We start from the raw sequence: 18,389 nt of genomic DNA on the forward strand, positions 1-18,389 counted from the left end.
AAGGTTCTTCAAGAAGTTCCGTTTGAACCTTTTTTGTTCCATAGATATCAATCTTTATCTTGGAAAGTTCCTTTTGGGTAGCTAATTCCTCGACTCGTAGAGTCTCCAAGTTATCTGTGTTACAATGTGATTCTCCTTATCTGGTCCTTCGTACGGATAAGGTAGTCCTGCGTACCAACCTGGGTTTTTTCCTAAGGTGGTATCTAACAAGTACATCACTCAAGAGATAGTTGTTCCATGCTTGTATCCTAATCCTTCCTCAAAGAAGGAACGTCTATTACACAATATTGGACGTGGTTTGTGCTTTAAAGTTTTACTTACAAGCTACTACAGTTTTCATCAAACGTTCACCTTGTTTGTTGTCTATTCTGGACAGAGGAGAGATCAAAAGACTTCAGCAGCCTCTCTGTCTTTTTGGTTAAAAAGCATAATTCATTTAGCTTATGAGACTGCTGGACAGCAGCCTCCTGAAGGGATTACAGCTCATTCTACTAGAGCTGTGGTTTTCACTTGGGCCTTTTTTAAATGTGGCTTCTGTTGAACAGATTTACAAGACGGAGTCTTGGTCTGCGCTTCATACTTTTCAAATTTAACAAATTTGATACCTTGCTTCTTCGGAGGCTATTTTTGGGAGAAAGGTTTTTTTTTACAGGCAGTGGTAACTTCCGTTTAAGTACCTGCCTTGTCCCTCCCATCATCCGTGTACTTTAGCTTTGGTATTGGTATTCCATAAGTAATGGATGATCCGTGGACTGGATACACTTAACAAGAGAAAACATAATTTATGCTTACCTGATAAATTTATTTCTCTTGTAGTGTATCCAGTCCACGGCCCGCCCTGTCACTTTAAGGCAGGTAATTTTTTCATTTGAACTACAGTCACCACTGCACCCTATGGTTTTTCCTTTCTCTGCATGTTTTCGGTCGAATGACTGAATATGGCAGTTAGGGGAGGAGCTATATAGCAGCTTTGCTGTGGGTGGACTCTTGCAGCTTCCTGTTGGGAAGGAGAATATATTCCATAAGTAATGGATGATCTGTGGACTGGATACACTACAAGAGAAATAAATTTATCAGGTAAGCATAAATTATGTTTTTTGATGTCTTGTAAAATATGAAAGGGATATGAAACCCACAGTTTTTCTTTCGTGATTCAGATAGAGCATGCGATTTTAATGCAATTTTAAGCAACTTTCTAATCTTCTCCTAATATATTTTTTTTTTCATTCTCTTGCTTTCTTTATTTGAAAAAGCAGGAATGTAAACTTAGGAGTTGGCCCATTTTTGGTTCAGAACTCTGGATAGCGCTTGCTAATTGGTGGCTACATTTAGCTACCAATTAGCAAGCGCTACCCAGGTGCTGAAAAAAAATGGGCTGGCTCCTAAGCTTATATTCCTTCTTTTCAAATAAAGATACCAAGAGAACGAAGAAAAATTGATGTTAGGAGTAAATTAGAAAGTTGCTTAAATTGCCTGCTCTATCTGAATCATGAAAGAAAAAATTTGGGTTTCATATCCCGACATAATTAATTACATAAGCTAAATACTATTGCCGTGTCATTTCAGTCTGCAGGCTGACAAATAGGCTTTTGGAAACGGACATAATGTGATCCTGCACGGAACTCTCTTAAACATACGGATCGGCTAGAGTTTGTTCTTATTTAAGTTTAAATGTGATGTTTTTTGTTAGTTATTTAATTTGAATAAAACAGTCGGCTAGATTACGAGTTTTGCGGCAAGCTTTAAAAGCAGCATTAACAGGTCCTAACGCTGCTTTTTAACGGTCGCTGCTATTACAAGTCTTGCAGGTTTAGGGGCACCGCACACTTTTTTGGCCTTAACGCAAATCAACTTACGTAAATTGCGTATAGTCTTTTTTTCAATAGGACTTGCATATTGCCGGTATTACGAGTTTGTCCTGGGAGGCCAAAAAGTGAGCGGTACACCCTCTACCTCCAAGATTCCTAACGCATTTTAAAGTCAGTAGTTAAGAGATTTATGGTACAAAGCTGTAGCATAAAACTCATAACTAAAGTGCTAAAAAGTACACTAACACCCATAAACTACCTATTAACCCCTAAACCGAGGCCCTCCCACATTGCAAACACTAAAATAATATGAACCCCTAATCTTCCGCTCTGGACATCGCTGCCACTATAATAAACATATTAACGCCTAAACTGCCGCACTACCGCCTTGCAAACACTAGTTAAATATTATTAACCCCTAATCTGCCGCCCCTAACATCACTGCCACCTACATTATACTTATTAACCCCTAATCTGCCGCCCCTAACATCGCCGCCACCTACATTATACTTATTAACCCCTAATCTGCCTCTCCGGATATCACTGTCACCTACATTATACCTATTAACCCCTAATCTGCTGCCCCCAACATCGCCGCCACCTGCCTACATTTATTAACCCCTAATCTGCCACTGCCACTATACTAAATTTATTAATCCCTAAACCTAAGTCTAACCCTAACCCTAACACCCCCTAACTTAAATATAATTAAATAAATCTAAATAAAACCTACAATTATTACCTAAATAATTCCTATTTAAAACTAAATACTTACCTATAAAATAAACCCTAAACTAGCTACAATATAACGAATAGTTACATTGTAGCTATCTTAGGGTTTATTTTTATTTTACAGGCAAGTTTGTATTTATTTTAACTAGGTAGAATAGTTATTAACTATTTAATAACTACCTAGCTAAAATAAATACAAATTTACCTGTAAAATAAAACCTAACCTAAGTTACACTAACACCTAACCTAACCCTACAATTAAATAAATTACCTAAATGAAATACAATTAAATAAATTAAATAAAATTAGCTAAATGACAAAAAAAAAAAAACACTAAATTACAGAAAATAAAAAACAAATTACAAGATCTTTAAACTAATTACACCTAATCTTAGAGCCCTATCAAAATAAAAAAGCCCACCCAAAATAAAAAAAAACCCTAGCCTAAACTAAACTATCAATAGCCCTTAAAAGGGCCTTTTGCGGGGCATTGCCCCAAAGAAATCAGCTCTTTTACCTGAAAAAGAAATACAAACAACCCCCCAACAGTTAAACCCACCACCCACACAACCAAGCCCTCAAATAAAAGCCTAACTAAAAAAAACCTAAGCTCCCCATTGCCCTGAAAAGGGCATTTGTATGGGCATTGCCCTTAAAAGGGCATTTAGCTCTATTGCTGCCCAAAGCCCTAACCTAAAAATAAAACCCACCCAATACACCCTTAAAAAATCCTAACACTAACCCCCGAAGATTCACTTACCAGGAGAAGTCTTTATCCAAGCGGCAAGATGTAATTAGTTTAAAGATCTTGTAATTTGTTTTTTATTTTCTGTAATTTAGTGGGGTTATTTTGTAATTTAGCTATTTTTTAAAAATGTATTTAATTTTATTTCATTGAGGTAATTTATTTAATTGTAGGGTTAGGTTAGGTGTTAGTGTAACTTAGGTTAGGTTTTATTTTACAGGTAAATTTGTATTTATTTTAGCTAGGTAGTTATTAAATAGTTAATAATTATTTAATAACTATTCTACCTAGTTAAAATAAATACAAACTTGCCTGTAAAATAAAAATAAACCCTAAGAGCTAGTTTAGGGTTTATTTTATAGGTAAGTATTTAGTTTTAAATAGGAATTATTTAGGTAATAATTGTAGGTTTTATTTAGATTTATTTTAATTATATTTAAGTTAGGGGGTTAATACATTTAGTATAGTGGCAGCGACGTTGGAGCGGCAGATTAGGGGTTAATAAATGTAGATAGGTGGCGGCGATGTTAGGGGTGGCAGATTAGGGGTTAATAATATTTAACTAATGTTTGCGAGGCGGGAGTGCGACGGTTTAGGGGTTAATATGTTTATTATAGTGGCGGCGATGTCCGGAGCGGCAGATTAGGGGTTAATCAGTATAATGTAGGTGTTGGCGATGTCGGGGGCGGCAGATTAGTGGTTAATAAGTGTAAGATTAGGGGTGTTTAGACTTGGTGTTCATGTTAGGGTGTTAGGTGTAAACATAACTTTTACTTCCCCATAGGAATCAATGGGGCTGCATTACTGAGTTTTACACTGCTTTTTTGCAGGTGTAATACTTTTTCTCAGCCGGCTCTCCCCATTGATGTCTATGGGGAAATCGTGCACGAGCACGTACAACCAGCTCACCGCTGACTTAAGCAGCGCTGGTATTGGAGTGCGGTAAGGAACACAATTTTGCTCTACGCTCACTTCTTGCCTTTTAACGCCGGGTTTATGAAAACCCGTAATATTAGCGCTGCAGGTAAGTGAGCGGTGAGAATAAACTGCACGTTAGCAAGGCACCCCTCTTACCACAAAATTCGTAATCTGGGTGAGTGTAATTCTTATTTAATATTATGTGCACTTGTTTTAAACTGTATAGGCACAGTAGTATTATACTCACATTACGTAAGTTTTTTTCATATTGTCTGAAATTCGCACTGTTTTAGGGATCAGTGTTTTTTTTTTACTGCTTAGGACTGGAGTTTTCTATTCTCCAGCGCTTTTCACTTCTCCTTACCTTTTATACTGTTTTTAAATGATCATTTGTCTGTAATTAGATTTAAATACACTTAAAATAAGTTTGATGATGATATCTTTATTTCTATATTTAAATGGCCATTATAGTCATTTTTTAATCAAAGATTTAAAAAACAGTTGATGACAATATTACCCTTTTACCTATATACATCTATTAAATGTAATGTATTATTTTAAAGATATTTTTCTTACAAATTTTTATTGCTTCCACTGCCCATAAAAAGTGGCAATTCACCTTCCAATTAGCCTTTGAGTCGCTCGACTGACATGTAAGTCGGAGCCTGCGCAATCCAACATTTCCTTAGCTCTTCACAGCTTATGCCAATCAAAAAACGATTCGGCCCCTCTGCACACATTCACCAGGGAGCCGATCGGCAATGGTTGCTATGGCAATTTTTGAAGCATCCTGACATGCTAGCAGAGATCGTGTAAATGTTGCTAAGCGCAACCATTTCATCTGCTAGCGTGTCAGCTGGCGTTTGCTGACTTTCAGCGCGCTCCCGTGCATGCTCCCATGTCTGATCAGCCAATGCTGATTGGACATGGGGAAAGAAGAAGAAAAAAACACCTATTTCTTGGGCGTTTTGGAACATCTTGTCAAGGGACTATTTTTCCTACTTTACAGTATGTTTTTTTAATATAAAAAAATACTTGTTTTTTTTTAAAAACAGACGTGAATGCAATTAAAACAACGAAAAGGATTTAAATATATGTAAAATATGAAAGTTTATTAGGGACCTTTTATCTTTATTTTCAACTTTAACCTAAACCTTAAAAATACCGGCTGGGGGGCAACCCTAGTGTTTTGTTATGTTATTGATTTGACTAATTTCTATTAGTTTATTATAAAAAATATATATTTTTCATTGATTGAGCAGAAAGCTTTTGTATCTGGTGATATTACTTCCTGATGTCATCTAATATGGCAGAGTAATGTCAACGTGTTTTGTCAAATATGCAAAAAAAAGGTTACATTCAAAAACAGGGTTTTGTTAATAACTTAAAGGGAAATAAACCCAATTTTTTTCTTTCATGATTAAGATAGTCAATATAATTTTAAACAACATTACAATTTACTTCTAACATCAAATTTGCTTCATTCGTTAGATATCCTTTGTTGAAGAAATAACAATGCACATGGGTGAGCCAATATCACGAGGCATCTATATGCAACCACCAATCAGCAGCTACTGAGCCTATCTAGATATGCTTTTCAACAATGGAAAGCAAGAGAATGAAGCAAATTAGATAACAGAAGTAAATTGGAAAGCTGATTACAATTGCAAGCTCTTTCTAAAAAAATGGTTTTCATGTCCCTTTAAAAAAGTGGTTTTTGTGAACTATATAGATTGATAATATGGACTATATAGAGTTCTAAACAAAAAAAATTGCTGGCGAGAATTTGCTCACTGATTGTTATTACTAATTTATTAAAGGGCCATTAAACACTAAATACATTTTATGAGGATAGTACTGAGGTTATCCCCTGCATTCCTCTAGCAATACCTGCAGTGTAACCTAGGTTCCAATATGGCAGCCACCCATAATTAGAGGGAGGTACATGCAATGTATTTAGTGTTGGTCACAAACTAGTAGATCCTTAAATCACTACAGTAAGTACTTGACTGCCAGTCACACACAAAATGGGGACATTAACTCCCAGTGACACATAAAATAGTGAATCATGTGATTTAACCTCTGTTGTGTCAATATGTATTTCTTGCCTATAAGTACATGGAGTGTTTGTAAGTAGCCCCAGGGCAGAACATGCTGTGTTCTGAGATGTCACATCATAAAATGCAGCATGTCTGCAGAAAAAACAGGGCACATGCAGGAAGTGTTTGTGGTTTTTATTTGCTGTGCTGTTTGACATTAGGCTGTTCTCTTCTAATAGTGCCATGCTCTGGCTGCACTGTGTAAGGTTTCCTTGACACAGTGCAGCCAGAGCAAAGCGCTGTTTGGAGAGATTCAAGTTCAACCTTGCCCCCTAGCCTTTACTAGTCTTTGAATCTAAGACATTCTTGTGAGCAATGCAGTTCTTTATTACTACATTTTTACCTTAGTTATATGATGTTAGACCAAGAGCAAAGGAAACAAATTTATTCAAGTGACATTTTACAAAACTTAAAAAAAAAACATATTTCTCTGCAGCTAATTTTGCAATGCAATTTTCACCTGCTACAATATATTATAAGACATTCTCTGTGTCTACAGTATCCATTTTAGGACATTGTCAAATGTCATAGTCACCAGGGCCGGACTGGGAAATCAGACCAGCCCTGGAAATTTGTATAGACCGGCCCAGCCACGCCCCCTCCAGCACAGCCACGCCCTCATCCAGCACAGCCACGCCCCCTCCAGCACAGACACGCCCCCTGTTCCGACCCTGTTCCCATTGTATAAAAAACAGCTAGATTGGCAGATTTGAATGAACAAACAATGCAAAATACCCAAGCATAAGCTACAAAACGTAAATGTCCAGTGCTTATGCCTAGCAAAGCAGCCTGTAGAACTCAGCCTCTTATTAGGTTTACATCTCATTCTCATCTGATCTGTCTGTATATATAATGCATACAAACACAAACCTCCGTACTTATTCTAAAGTTTGCTGTTGTTGCCCATCCTTGCATTAGATTCACTTACACATATATATAGCGTGACCGTGTTTTTTTTAATGAAATAATGGCTAGTCATACACAGCATCAATCATGTAGTATCTAACCTAAGACTGCCAAAACATTACAGTTAATAAAATATTTTAAAACAGCCCTTGAACTGTATTTTAAAACAGCCCTTGAACTGTGGTAATTATTTATTACATATGTTATTAGCAATTTGCTTAAGTTATGCACAAGGTGAGCTTCACTTCTCTGAGACTATGCCTCTGTGTTTCTTGCCGGGCAGCCGTGTGTGTGTCCCGTGACTGTTGTCTTCGGTCCCTAGTCCCTACCACTAAACTCAGTCTCAGTGTGACGTGACATCACGTAAGCCGGGCCGGCCCGGCCCACCCCCGCATTCCAATTTCCTCCCTGGCCTCATGCAGATGCAGCCACAGACTGAGCTGAGCCTGTGAGTGACAAACAGACACAGACTTAGTCTGATTGGCTTGCGGTAGTAGCGCGCACGGGTAGGTTTACTTGCAATGCGGGCCCGGCCAGAAGGGTTATTAAAATTATTAGACACAGTCACAGTCTACTTTGCTGCTAATTAATTGCTGCTCTCTACTGCAGCAGCTGAGCCAGCCTGAGGCTGAGCCCAGCACAGCTAAGCTGCCAGCCCACCAGGATTTTTCCCGGTATCCTGGCTGCCCAATCCGGCCCTGATAGTCACATAGCAGACAGAGTGCAAATTTCCACATTACTATGACAACCACTTTGATTTCTGACACTTTAAAGGTCCTAGTCGCTGTCAGAGTCTCTTGGCAATTCAGCTTTATCAAAATGCCATGTGATCCTGACCGTGATCACGACCATCAAAGGACATTGTAGCTGTGGCTGGCAGAGTCACTTGGAATTTCAGCTTTATCAAAATGCCATGTGACCCTGACTGTGACCAAGACCATCAAATCACATTGTGGCTGTCAGAGACACTTGGCATTTCAGCTTTATCAAAATGCTATGTGACCCTGACCGTGACTGTGACTATCACAGGTCATTGTCGCTGTGTCTGTCATATTCACTTGTACTCCTATACTATTGTCAATGTATGGTGACACATTAAGCTGGTTAATTGTAACGCCTCCTACCGGGGTGATATGAGATACTTGCTCCCCCCCTTTTTTACACTAATTTCTGTAAGAAGATGATCAGTGATTTATGCTAAATCAGATTTTAGAAAAAAAGAGAAAGAGAAAACAAGGCGCAACACCTCTAAGTGCAGTATGTCAGATAATACACAATATTTATTAGATTACACTCACAAATAAAAACTCACTAAGTATAACCTCAATCAAACTTCAACTCGTGGAATCAGGATCTCCAGGCCACGCCCACCGTCTACACGCTACTGTAGTCAGCTACACAGCTTGCACACAGCTGATCTTTTGAGTAGCGGTTTTTATATGGATTTTATCTATTTTTAACTGTTTTGGACCTCACCATATGGGAATGTTTTGGAGATCCTGATTCCACGAGTGCATGTGAATACAGCCTGTGAAAGTCAGATACACTTTCATATTATAAAGACCTGCTGCTGAAACAGTACTTTGATGGAGATCGTTTGAGAGACCATATCGGTTCTCAGGTGCCCATATCATACCTCATTTTGATTGAGGTTATACTTTGTGAGTTTTTATTTGTGAGTGTAATCTAATAAATATTGTGTATTATCTGACATACTGCACTTAGAGGTGTTGCGCATTGTTTTCTCTTTTTCTTTTTTTCTATTTAGCTTTCTTCCGGTCTTTAGTGCCGTGATATTTAAGAGGCAGCAACCCTGTGTTAACCTACAGCTGTAATCAATCATCAGCTATATATCCTTTTAACATACATGTGTGCATATATACTTTTTTTGAGTTTTATTATAAGTGGGGCGCTTCTATTTTGCATGTTTAGTGTAAATTAGATTTTAGTATCTTCTTTTTATGTTAAAAGTTATAGATTTATACTACAAATACTGGCTTAGTTAGCTCTCTATTATTCCCTGATATAAGAGTCATCTCTTGCTGATTTGTGACAGATTTTGTGTGTATTTTTGAAACATAACCTGTGTTCTATTTTTATTGTCATACTCCATTGATTATTTAAGTTCTATCCCCGTGGTATATGTTTCTATAGATCAATATACCCAAGATCTAATTTATATTTCGTATTTGAATAGTTACACAACGTAAGTAGAAGATATTTATCAGTACAGGGAGTGCAGAATTATTAGGCAAGTTGTATTTTTGAGCATTAATTTTATTATTGAACACCAACCATGTTCTCAATGAACCAAAAAAACTCATTAATATCAAAGCTGAATAGTTTTGGAAGTAGTTTTTAGTTTGTTTTTAGTTATAGCTATTTTAGGGGGATATCTGTGTGTGCAGGTGACTATTACTGTGCATAATTATTAGGCAACTTAACAAAAAACAAATATATACCCATTTCAATTATTTATTTTTACCAGTGAAACCAATATAACATCTCAACATTCACAAATATACATTTCTGACATTCAAAAACAAAACAAAAACAAATCAGTGACCAATATAGCCACCTTTCTTTGCAAGGACACTCAAAAGCCTGCCATCCATGGATTCTGTCAGTGTTTTGATCTGTTCACCATCAACATTGCGTGCAGCAGCAACCACAGCCTCCCAGACACTGTTCAGAGAGGTGTACTGTTTTCCCTCCTTGTAAATCTCACATTTGATGATGGACCACAGGTTCTCAATGGGGTTCAGATCAGGTGAACAAGGAGGCCATGTCATTAGATTTTCTTCTTTTATACCCTTTCTTGCCAGCCACGCTGTGGAGTACTTGGACGCGTGTGATGGAGCATTGTCCTGCATGAAAATCATGTTTTTCTTGAAGGATGCAGACTTCTTCCTGTACCACTGCTGGAAGATGGTGTCTTCCAGAAACTGGCAGTAGGACTGGGAGTTGAGCTTGACTCCATCCTCAACCCGAAAAAGCCCCACAAGCTCATCTTTGATGATACCAGCCCAAACCAGTACTCCACCTCCACCTTGCTGGCGTCTGAGTCGGACTGGAGCTCTCTGCCCTTTACCAATCCAGCCACGGGACCATCCATCTGGCCCATCAAGACTCACTCTCATTTCATCAGTCCATAAAACCTTAGAAAAATCAGTCTTGAGATATTTCTTGGCCCAGTCTTGACATTTCAGCTTGTGTGTCTTGTTCAGTGGTGGTCGTCTTTCAGCCTTTCTTACCTTGGCCATGTCTCTGAGTATTGCACACCTTGTGCTTTTGGGCACTCCAGTGATGTTGCAGCTCTGAAATATGGCCAAACTGGTGGCAAGTGGCATCTTGGCAGCTGCACGCTTGACTTTTCTCAGTTCATGGGCAGTTATTTTGTGCCTTGGTTTTTCCACACGCTTCTTGCGACCCTGTTGACTATTTTGAATGAAACGCTTGATTGTTCGATGATCACGCTTCAGAAGCTTTGCAATTTTAAGAGTGCTGCATCCCTCTGCAAGATATCTCATTATTTTTGACTTTTCTGAGCCTGTCAAGTCCTTCTTTTGACCCATTTTGCCAAAGGAAAGGAAGTTGCCTAATAATTATGCACACCTGATATAGGGTGTTGATGTCATTAGACCACACCCCTTCTCATTACAGAGATGCACATCACCTAATATGCTTAATTGGTAGTAGGCTTTCGAGCCTATACAGCTTGGAGTAAGACAACATGCATAAAGAGGATGATGTGGTCAAAATACTCATTTGCCTAATAATTCTGCACTCCCTGTATAGCCTGTTACTGGCGTTATTGCTATTATTAAGTGCTCATTTAGGGTCTAAAAGTGGATCCCTCTACCATTCGAGTTTGAATATTTTATTGTAATATTCCTAATCCTATATTATAAAAGGCCAAGTGTGTCTGAAGCCGTCATGCGCAGTAGAGTTTGCGCGCGGACAAACACACCTGGCCTGTGAGATAGGGAGCGCGAGGTACACAAACAGCTATGAGGTCTGGGGAGCGCGAGGTAAGCTGATTGAAACAGCCTGTGGCAAGAGATATGGAGCGCGAGCTACTCAACAGCTGTGAGGTCTGCCGCGTGATAAGCGGCCACGCGCTCCCCAGACCTCACAGCTGTTTGTTGCCGATGGGGGTGTAGCCGGGCGTCGCAAGGGGCGTGACTGGGCGGGTGTCACCGCGATGGGGCGTGGCCCCGCGATGTGAAGACAGAGCCAGAGAGGGAGCAGGAGAGGGGGGGAGAAGGGCCAAAGAGGGGGGGGAGAGAGAGCCAAAGAGGAGAGAGAGCCAAAGAGGAAAGAGAGCCAAAGAGGAAAGAGAGCCAAAGAGAAGAGAGAGCCAAAGAGGGGGGGAGAGAGAGCCAAAGAGGGGGGAGAGACAAAGAGGGGGGAGAGAGAGCCAAAGAGGGGGGGAGAGCCAAAGAGGGGGAAGAGAGAGAGCCAAAGAGGAAAAAGAGCCAAAAAGGAGAGAGAGCCAAAGAGGGGGGAGAGAGAGCCAAAGAGGGGGGGGGGGGAGAGCCAAAGAGGGGGGGAGAGAGCCAAAGGGGGGGGAGAGCCAAAGAGGGGCGAGAGAGAGAGCCAAAGAGGAAAACGAGCCAAAAAGGAGAGAGAGCCAAAGAGGGTGGGGGAGAGCCAAAGAGGGGGGGGGAGAGCCAAAGAGAGGGGGAGAGAGCCAAAGGGGGGGGGGGAGAGAGAGCTAAAGAGGGGGGAGAGAGAGAGCCAAAGAGGAAAGAGAGCCGAAGAGGAGAGCAAAAGAGGGGAGAGAGACAAAGAGGGGGTAGAGAGAGCCAAAGAGGGAGGGGGAGCCAAAGAGGGAGGGGGGAGCCAAAGAGGGGGGGGAGAGCCAAAGAGGGGGGTAGGAGCCTAAGAGGGGGGGGGAGAGAGCCAAAGACGGGGGAGAGAACGAAAGAGGGGGGAGAGAGCCAAAGAGGGGAGAGAGAGAGCAAAAGAGGGGAGAGAGAGAGCAAAAGAGGGGGGAGGGGAGAGCCAAAGAGGGGGGGGGGGAGAGACAAAAAGGGGGGGGGGGGAGAGAGCCAAAGGGGGGGAACAAAAGGGGAGGAGAGAGCCAAAGAGGAAAGAGAGCCAAAGAGGAGAGAGAGCAAAAGAGGGGAGAGAGCCAAAGAGGGGGGGGGGGGGAGAGAGCCAAAGAGGGGGGGGGGGAGAGCCAAAGAGAGGGGGAGAGAGCCAAAGGGGGGGGGAGAGCTAAAGGGGGGGAGAGCCAAAGAGGGGGAGAGAGAGTGCCAAAGAGGAAAGAGAGCCGAAGAGGGGAGAGAGACAAAGAGGGTGGGACAGAGCCAAAGAGGGGGGGAAGAGCCAAAGAGGGGGGGAGAGCGCCAAAGAGGGGAGAGAGAGAGCAAAAGAGGGGGGTGGAGAGCCAAGAGGGGGGGGGAGAGAGCCAAAGGGGGGGGAACAAAAGGGGAGGAGAGAGCCAAAGAGGAGAGAGAGCAAAAGAGGGGAGAGAGCCAAAGAGGGAGGAGAGAGAGCAAAAGAGGGGAGAGAGAGAGCAAAAGAGGGGGGAGGGGAGAGCCAAAGAGGGGGGGGGGGGAGAGAGACAAAAAGGGGGGGGAGAGAGAGCCGAAGGGGGGGGAACAAAAGGGGAGGAGAGAGCCAAAGAGGAAAGAGAGCCAAAGAGGAGAGAGAGCAAAAGATGGGAGAGAGCCAAAGAGGGGGGGGGGGGAGAGCCAAAGAGGGGGGGGGAGAGCCAAAGAGAGGGGGAGAGAGCCAAAGGGGGGGGGAGAGCTAAAGGGGGGGAGAGCCAAAGAGGGGGGAGAGAGAGAGCCAAAGAGGAAAGAGAGCCGAAGAGGGGAGAGAGACAAAGAGGGTGGGACAGAGCCAAAGAGGGTGGGTCAGAGCCAAAGAGGGGGGGAAGAGCCAAAGAGGGGGGGGAGAGAGCCAAAGAGGGGGGGGAGAGCGCCAAAGAGGGGGGAGAGAACAAAAGAGGGTGGAGAGAGCCAAAGAGGGGAGCGAGCATAAGAGGGGGGAGGGGAGAGCCAAAGAGGGGGGGAGAGAGAGACAAAAAGGGGGGGGGGGGAGAGAGCCAAAGGGGGGGGGAACAAAAGGGGAGGAGAGAGCCAAAGAGGAAAGAGAGCCAAAGAGGAGAGAGAGCAAAAGAGGGGAGAGAGCCAAAGAGGGGGGGGGGAGAGCCAAAGAGAGGGGGAGAGAGCCAAAGGGGGGGGGGGGGAGAGCTAAAGGGGGAGAGAGCCAAAGAGGAAAGAGAGCCGAAGAGGGGAGAGAGACAAAGAGGGTGGGACAGAGCCAAAGAGGGGGGGGAGAGAGCCAAAGAGGGGGGGGAGAGAGCCAAAGAGGGGGGGGGAGAGAGCCAAAGAGGGGGGGGGAGAGAGCCAAAGAGGGGGGGGAGAGCGCCAAAGAGGGGGGGAGAGAACAAAAGAGGGGGGAGAGAGCCAAAGAGGGGAGAGAGAGAGCAAAAGAGGGGGGTGGAGAGAGACAAAAAGGGGGGGGGGAGAGAGAGCCAAAGGGGGTGGAACAAAAGGGGAGGAGAGAGCAAAAAAGGGGAGAGAGCCAAAGAGGGAGGAGAGAGAGCCAAAGAGGGGGGGGGGAGAGCCAAAGAGGGGGGGGGGGAGAGCCAAAGGGGGGGGGAGAGAGAAAGCAAAAGAGAGGGGGGAGAGAAAGCAAAAGAGAGGGGGGAAGAGAGAGCAAAAGAGAGGGGGGAGAGAGCAAGGGGTGGGACCGCTGTACTGCAAAAAATGGCCCGTGTACACAGGCTTTAGTACTAGTATATATATATTTAAACTGGGCCCTAGAGCAGCCCTTTTTGTTTTCTTTCCCAAATTTTCCCCATCATTACCTTTTATTTCATGTAATTAGCAAGAGTCCATGAGCTAGTGACGTATGGGATATACATTCCTACCAGGAGGGGCAAAGTTTCCCAAACCTCAAAATGCCTATAAATACACCCCTCACCACACCCACAAATCAGTTTTACAAACTTTGCCTCCTGTGGAGGTGGTGAAGTAAGTTTGTGCTAGATTCTACGTTGATATGCGCTCCGCAGCAGGTTGGAGCCCAGTTTTCCTCTCAGCGTGCAGTGAATGTCAGAGGGATGTGAAGAGAGTATTGCCTATTTGAATTCAATGATCTCCTTCTACAGGGTCTATTTCATATGGTTCTCTGTTATCGGTCGTAGAGATTCATCTCTTACCTCCCTTTTCAGAACGACGATATACTCTTATATATACCATTACCTCTACTGATTCTCGTTTCAGTACTGGTTTGGCTTTCTACTACATGTAGATGAGTGTCCTGGGGTAAGTAAGTCTTATTTTTGTGACACTCTAAGCTATGGTTGGGCACTTTTATATAAAGTTCTAAATATTTGTGTTTAAACATTTATTTGCCTTGATTCAGGATGTTCAATATTCCTTATTTCAGACAGTCAGTTTCATTATTTGGGATAATGCATTTGAATAATCAATTTTTCTTACCTTAAAATGTGACTTTTTTCCCTGTGGGTTGTTAGGCTCGCGGGGGCTGAAAATGCTTAATTTTATTGCGTCATTCTTGGCGCAGACTTTTTTGGCGCAAAAAAAATTTTCTTATTATTTCCGGCGTCATACTTGTCGCCGGAAATTGCGTCATTTTTGACGTTTTTGCGCCAAAAATGTTGGCGTTACCGGATGTGGCGTCATTTTTGGCGCTAAAAGCATTTAGGCGCCAAATAATGTGGGCGTCTTTTTTGGCGCCAAAAAATATGGGCGTCATTATTGTCTCCACATTATTTAAGTCTCATTGTTTATTGCTTCTGGTTGCTAGAAGCTTGTTCACTGGCATTTTTTCCCATTCCTGAAACTGTCATTTAAGGAATTTGATCAATTTTGCTTTATATGTTGTTTTTTCTTTTACATATTGCAAGATGTCTCAGATTGAGCCTGAATCAGAAGATACTTCTGGAAAATCGCTGCTTGATGCTGGATCTACCAAAGATAAGTGCATTTGCTGTAAACTTATGGTATCTGTTCCTCCAGCTGTTGTTTGTAATGAATGTCATGACAAACTTGTTAATGCAGATAATATTTCCTTTAGTAATGTTACATTACCTGTTGCTGTTCCATCAACATCTAATACTCCTGTTCCTGTTAACATAAGAGATTTTGTTTCTAAATCCATTAAGAAGGCTATGTCTGTTATTCCTCCTTCTAGTAAACGTAAAAGGTCTTTTAAAACTTCTCATTTTTCAGATGAATTTTTAAATGAACATCATCATTCTGATTCTGATAATGATTCCTCTGGTTCAGAGGATTCTGTTTCAGAGATTGATGCTGATAAATCTTCATATTTATTCAAAATGGAATTTATTCGTTCTTTACTTAAAGAAGTCTTAATTGCATTAGAAATAGAGGATTCTGGTCCTCTTGATACTAAATCTAAACGTTTAAATAAGGTTTTTAAATCTCCTGTAGTTATTCCAGAAGTTTTTCCTGTCCCTGATGCTATTTCTGAAGTAATTTCCAGGGAATGGAATAATTTGGGTAATTCATTTACTCCTTCTAAACGTTTTAAGCAATTATATCCTGTGCCATCTGACAGATTAGAGTTTTGGGACAAAATCCCTAAAGTTGATGGGGCTATCTCTACTCTTGCTAAACGTACTACTATTCCTACGGCAGATAGTACTTCCTTTAAGGATCCTTTAGATAGGAAGATTGAATCCTTTCTAAGAAAAGCTTACTTATGTTCAGGTAATCTTCTTAGACCTGCTATATCTTTAGCGGATGTTGCTGCAGCTTCAACTTTTTAGTTGGAAGCTTTAGCGCAGCAAGTGACAGATCATGATTCTCATAGCATTGTTAATCTTCTTCAACATGCTAATAATTTTATTTGTGATGCCATCTTTGATATCATTAGGGTTGATGTCAGGTATATGTCTCTAGCTATTTTAGCTAGAAGAGCTTTATGGCTTAAAACTTGGAATGCTGATATGTCTTCCAAGTCAACTTTGCTTTCCCTTTCTTTCCAGGGTAATAAATTATTTGGTTCACAGTTGGATTCCATTATTTCAACTGTTACTGGGGGGAAAGGGACATTTTTACCACAGGATAAAAAATCTAAAGGTAAATTTAGGTCTTCTAATCGTTTTCGTTCCTTTCGTCACAATAAGGAACAAAAGCCTGATCCTTCCCTTACAAGAGCGGTATCAGTTTGGAAACCATCTCCAGTCTGGAATAAATCCAAACCTTTTAGAAAGCCAAAGTCAGCTCCCAAGTCAACATGAAGGTGCGGCCCTCATTCCAGCCCAGCTGGTAGGGGGCAGATTACGATTATTCAAAGAAATTTGGATCAATTCGATTCACAATCTTTAGATTCAGAACATTGTTTCACAAGGGTACAGAATAGGCTTCAAGATAAGGCCTCCTGCAAGAAGATTTTTTCTTTCCCGTGTCCCAGTAAATCCAGTGAAGGCTCAAGCATTTCTGAAATGTGTTTCAGATCTAGAGTTAGCTGGAGTAATTGTGCCAGTTCCAGTTCTGGAACAGGGGCTGGGGTTTTACTCAAATCTCTTTATTGTACCAAAGAAGGGGAATTCCTTCAGACCAGTTCTGGATTTAAAAATTTTGAATCATTATGTAAGGATACCAACATTCAAAATGGTAACTATAAGGACTATTCTGCCTTTTGTTCAGCAAGGGCATTATATGTCCACAATAGATTTACAGGATGCATATCTGCATATTCCGATTCATCCAGATCACTATCAGTTTCTGAGATTCTCTTTCCTAGACAAGCATTACCAGTTTGTGGCTCTGCCGTTTGGCCTAGCAACAGCTCCAAGGATTTTTACAAAGGTTCTCGGTGCCCTTCTGTCTGTAATCAGAGAACAGGGTATTGTGGTATTTCCTTATTTGGACGATATCTTGGTACTTGCTCAGTCTTCACATTTAGCAGAATCTCATACGAATCGACTTGTATTGTTTCTTCAAAAACATGGTTGGAGGATCAATTTACCAAAAAGTTCATTGATTCCTCAGACAAGGGTAACCTTTTTAGGTTTCCAGATAGATTCAGTGTCCATGACTCTGTCTCTGACAGACAAGAGACGTCTAAAATTGGTTTCAGCTTGTCGAAACCTTCAGTCTCAATCATTCCCTTCGGTAGCCTTATGCATGGAAATTCTAGGTCTTATGACTGCTGCATCGGATGCGATCCCCTTTGCTCGTTTTCACATGCGACCTCTTCAGCTTTGTATGCTGAACCAGTGGTGCAGGGATTATACAAAGATATCTCAATTAATATCTTTAAAACCGATCGTACGACACTCTCTCACGTGGTGGACAGTCCACCATCGTTTAGTTCAGGGGGCTTCTTTTGTTCTTCCAACCTGGAATGTGATTTCAACAGATGCAAGTCTGACAGGTTGGGGAACTGTTTGGGGGTCTCTGACAGCACAAGGGGTTTGGGAATCTCAGGAGGTGAGATTACCAATCAACATTTTGGAACTCTGTGCAATTTTCAGAGCTCTTCAGTCATGGCCTCTTCTAAAGAGAGAGTCGTTCATTTGTTTTCAGACGGACAATGTCACAACCGTGGCATATGTCAATCATCAAGGAGGGACTCACAGTCCTCTGGCTATGAAAGAAGTATCTCGAATACTGGTATGGGCGGAATCCAACTCCTGTCTAATTTCTGCGGTTCATATCCCAGGTATAGACAATTGGGAAGCGGATTATCTCAGTCGCCAAACGTTACATCCGGGCGAATGGTCTCTTCACCCAGAGGTATTTCTTCAGATTGTTCAAATGTGGGGACTTCCAGAAATAGATCTGATGGCTTCCCATCTAAACAAGAAACTTCCCAGGTATCTGTCCAGATCCAGGGATCCTCAGGCGGAGGCAGTGGATGCATTGTCACTTCCTTGGAAGTATCATCCTGCCTATATCTTTCCTCCTCTAGTTCTCCTTCCAAGAGGGATTTCCAAGATTCTAAAGGAGTGCTCGTTTGTTCTGCTGGTGGCTCCAGCATGGCCTCACAGGTTTTGGTATGTGGATCTTGTCCGGATGGCCACTTGCCAACCGTGGACTCTTCCATTAAGACCAGACCTTCTATCGCAAGGTCCTTTTTTCCATCTGGATCTCAAATCCTTAAATTTGAAGGTATGGAGATTGAACGCTTGATTCTCAGTCATAGAGGTTTCTCTGACTCAGTAAT

This window comes from Bombina bombina, chromosome 12 (assembly GCF_027579735.1).
Source record: "Bombina bombina isolate aBomBom1 chromosome 12, aBomBom1.pri, whole genome shotgun sequence".
NCBI classification, from domain to species: Eukaryota; Metazoa; Chordata; class Amphibia; order Anura; family Bombinatoridae; genus Bombina; species Bombina bombina.